The 4,731-nt window shown below is 40.8% G+C and overlaps 1 pseudogene; it reads left to right on the plus strand.

Annotated features, from left to right (window-relative positions):
• The first annotated feature begins 2,091 nt into the window (after positions 1-2,091).
• Positions 2,092-2,916, plus strand: LOC123798491 (large ribosomal subunit protein eL6 pseudogene; annotated as a pseudogene).
• The last annotated feature ends 1,815 nt before the right edge of the window (positions 2,917-4,731 follow it).

Below are 4,731 nucleotides of genomic sequence, written 5' to 3' on the forward strand. Positions count from 1 at the left end.
CCTTATCTTCCAGAAAACTCTCAATTTATAGATAATTTGTAGCAGGCTTTACAACCATAGAAAACTAGCTAAAATTTTCCACTTTCTTATTTTTCCTGTTTTCTAATTCAAAAAGTGAAATGAAACATTCCAAAAGAGAAGACTTTTAAATGGCAGTATTACCTCTCATTCTAGATTTACTGCCCACGTTGAACAACAATCGCTTCTGTATTGGCACGAGCCATTCAGCCACTCACCATCGGGAGATGAATCACTCCCCATGAAAAATCATTCCAGAATTTGGATAACAGAGAAGTTCGCCTCCCGCCAAAAGCTCAACAAATGCTGGTAAAAATTGGGGAAATCACGATCACGAAAGACTGCAATAGTTTCAAAGAGTGTCTCTTAGTAGTCACTGCACTCTGCCCTCTGAAAACAGCGTAAGCAACTTCATACACACACAGCCCCTGCCAGTTTCCCTTAAAAGTCTCGTTCTCTTCATCACCACCGAGTGGAATTAAAAACAGTTGGTCAAGCTCCACTAATCGACAGCTGCTTGCAATTAGATGAAGCATTTAGAGCCATTCTCTTAACTACCTTCCCAACTGCCTAACCATTCAGCATGAGCAATACACCGTGACAATTTGCCAGAATGTTTAACTTATCTCCATCTCTGGTGGTTTCTATACCTTCCTTATTTTCTTCGGTCTTCCCACACACTGTCTGACTCTTCCAGTTCCTCTTGTTAAATTAGGGGTATACAGAGAAGGGATTAGTTGAAACCAGGTCGAGCCGCTTTGTGCTAAGATGGAAAATTCTACCCAGGCAACTATTAGAGGGCAAAGTAGATCTTGATGTTTCTCAAAGAGAAGGGGGAAAAATGCCTTTTCTTTTCTTTTCTTTTCTTTTCTTTTCTCTTCTCTCTCTCTCTCTTTTTTTTTTAACAATGAACTAGAAAGTTTCACTGTAATTTTGCTCCTTAAAGTTAATGAAGAAAAATAAAAGTTATCGGACTTTTATAAGCTCTTTCCAATTCTCGTAGCTTATAAACATTAGTTTTAGAATAAGGAGAAAACATATAGATCACTTTATTCAATTTTTTTCTTTACAAACTAGGCATCCAGAGCATAGATCCTTTTCTCAACGTCACAGAAAAATTGGCAGAGCATGGACTGAATCCAACTCTCTTGATTCTCAGTCCCTATGGACTTGTGCTGCCCCAGCTCCCTTCTCTAAAGAGAAAATCTTCCCATCTCTAGAAGGAGCCAGAGGCCAGGCTGAGGCCAGGACTTGCGCTATCCAAGGGGATAAAACTGCAGTCCTCCCAAGATTCTCTAGCTAGAATCCTATCTTAGCACTTAAAGTTGAAAGAAAAACAGACATGATATGGCTTCTCTTTTGCAATTGTTTTTCTCACTACCCCATGCACACACACAGGAAAAGACTGTCCGAAAATCTCACCATATTTTGTTTTATCTCCACCTCAACTTCGCTCAGGTTCATCCCCATCCTAACCTCATTTGACCAATTTTGTGGGCGAAGGTAGGAAGGGAAGGGAAAAGAAATGAGAGAGATGGGGGCAGGGAATCGATGGAAGGAAGCAGTTATACCCACTCAAAATTCAGGAAGTTAGAATGAGAGCTGGGACAAGCATGGGTGCCCTCCCCCTCCAGGCCTCATGCTCACAGCCCTGGCTCTTCCTTTCTCCACTCTTCCTGAGGCTAATCACCTCATCTCCAGAAACCTCCTCACAACCTCACACCTCTAGCCCAGTCCTTCGGACAGTTGAAGTCTTCTTTCTGTACCTGCGGGCATGCTAGAACGTCAATTCACTTTCTTCTTAAACTCCTATTTCTATTATACTTACAATAGAAAGTTTTCCTCATTTCTGCTTCAAAGTCTTTTTTGTTGATCATTTCATTATGTTCCTCTATACCATCTACATATAATATGCTTCTGCTATATATATTGACACAGATTATGTGTCCCAGCTCCATTTGCACAGAGAGATGCATAAGTGATAAAGATAGAGATGTTTAAAATTTTCCTGTGGCCATCATGTTCCAACTGTCAAAAAAAAAAAATTATTCTGGCTCTTTCCCATCTTGCAAGATGGCAGGTGAAAAGGCTGAGAAACCAGAGAGGAAGGAGAAGAAACCCTAAGTCAGGAAGGCTGATGCCATGGCAAAGTCAAAAAGCATCACCTCAAGGCCAAAAATACTCAGCAAGGAAAGCCTTGCTGCAGCCAAAGTCCCATCCTGGTCAGAGGAATTGGCAAATATTCCTGATCTGCTCTGTACAAGAGGAAGTATTTGGCAGCTAAATTCAGGATTGAAAAGAAAAAGGAGAAAGTTCTTGCTACTGTCGCGACACCAGTTGGTGGTAGCAAGAATGGTCGCATTCCACTGGCTTCACTTCACCAAATGCCTAGACGCCATCCTACTGAAGAGGTTTCCTCAAAAGCTGTGGACCCATGGCAAAAACTCCTCAGGCAGCAGGTGAAAAAACTGAGCTACCAACCCCCCGGGACCATTCTGATCATCCCCCCTCCGCATCACCGAGGTGAAAGAGTGGTCTTCTCGAAGTGTCTGAGCAGGGGCTGGCCACTTGTGACGGGACCTCTGATCACCACCGAATTCCCTACACAGAACATAAGAGACATTTGTCATCACCCCCTCTACCAGAATTTATATCTGGTAGTGGTGAGAAATCCCAAAACATCTCACGGATGCTGACTTCAGGCAGAAGCGGCTGTGTAAAGCCCAGACGCCAGGAAGTGAGATCTGAGAAATATAAGCTTATAGAGCGGTGCGAGGTTGATCAGCTGTGGACACCCAAATTCTGCCCCAAATCAAACCTGGTCCTCAACTCCAGGGCTAGCTCCATTCTGTGTGCTCTCTCACCAATGTAGTTCATCCTCATAAACTGGTGTTCTAAATTTCTTACAAAGAATCAAATAACTGATACGTTTCAAAAAAATTATTCTGGTTGGTATTAGTACTACATTACCAGTATAAGCTGGTCAACCTGACATAAGTATATTATAAATCTTACGGGTAATTATTAAATAAATATATTCTTTTGGAAATTAGTCTCAATGAATTCAATGACATAGTTTTTTAATCCCAATTAATTCAGTTTCTATGACTTATTATTAATGCTACACTGTGGCAATTTTCAGAATCACATCTTTTCCCAATTTTTCATTTTCATAGAGGTAAGCACTGAGAAAATGCTGTGGCATCCACCTAAATATGCAGAGAAAACAGAAGTTTTGTTAGAGGAATTATCCTAAATTCTAGGGTCTTCTTCCTAGTTACAAACCAAAATGATAAAGTGGTCCATCATCAAAAATTATTTTTAAAGCCTTACCTGCTGACTGCATAATTAGGGCCTTCTTCAGTTTTTTAAATTTAAATTCAATGAATTAACATATAGTGTATTATAAGTTTCAGAGGTAGAGTTTAGTGATTCATCAGTTGTATATCACACCCCGTGCTCATTCCATCACGTGCCCTCCTTAATGCCCATCACCCAGTTACCCCATTCCCCACCACCCACTTCCTCTCCAATAACTCTGTTTGTTTCCTATAGTTAAGAGTCTCTTATGGTTTGTCTTCCTCTCTGATTTCACCTTATTTTATTTTTCCCTCCCTTCCCCTATGATCCTGTTTTGTTTCTTAAATTCTGCATATGAGCAAAATCATATGATAACTGTCTTTCTCTGATTGACTTATTTCGCTTAGCATAACACCCTCTAGTTCCATCCGTGTTTTTGCAAATGGTAAGATTTCTCTTTTTTTGATGAGTAATATTCCATTGCATATATATATACGACTTCTTTATCTACTCCTCTGTCAAAGGACATCTGGGCTCTTTCCGTAGTTTGGCTATTGTGGATATTGCTGCTATAAACATTGGGGTGCAGGTGCCCCCTTTGGATCACTATGTTTGTATCCTTTGGATAAATACCTAGTAGTGCAATTGCTGGGTCATAGGGTAGCTCTATTTTCAACCTTTTCAGGAAGCTCCATACTGTTTTCGAGTGGCTGTACCAGCTTGCGTTCCCACCAACAGTGTAAGAGGGTTCCCCTTTCTCCACATCCTCACCAACATCTGTTGTTTCCTAACTTGTTAATTTTAGCCATTCTGACTGATGTGAGGTGGTATCTCATTATGGTTTTTGATTTGTATTTCCTCGATGCCAAGTGATGTTTAGCATTTTTTCATGTGTTCGTAGGGCCTTCAATTTTGTTAAAAACCAAGAACTAGAGACCAATTCCCTTGAGAATAGATTTTGGATTTACTCCATGATAAGAGTTATTCATTTTTTCAACGCTTATGTCAAGGTTTTGAGTTATTCCTTATTTTGCCCCACAGGTGATTTTATACCCTAGGACAAAGCACCCTAGCAAGACTCACTAGGAAATAAGTACGACTTTATTCATAAGGATGTAGGAAAGGTAAGTGAGCCCTTTGGGCAGATCCATTTTAGGAAATCACAAAAAGAAGATGATTCTCTGAGAACTATATGTGCCTGCATAGCCTTAGGATTTCTTCATGCACCCGGGAATATGCATATCCAGTATGAACATCACTAGGCTAAAGACCCTGCATGACCCAGCCCCTACCTGCTTGCCAATCTCCTTTCAAACCCTTCTTTCCTCCATGCTTTCAGTTCCTCTGGGTCCTTGAGTGTGCAGGTCCTGCTGCTTAAACATCACTTTCTCAGAGACACCTTCTCTGACCATC

This window comes from Ursus americanus, chromosome 11 (genome assembly GCF_024610735.1).
Source record: "Ursus americanus isolate L20-20 chromosome 11, mUrsAme1.1.p, whole genome shotgun sequence".
NCBI classification, from domain to species: Eukaryota; Metazoa; Chordata; class Mammalia; order Carnivora; family Ursidae; genus Ursus; species Ursus americanus.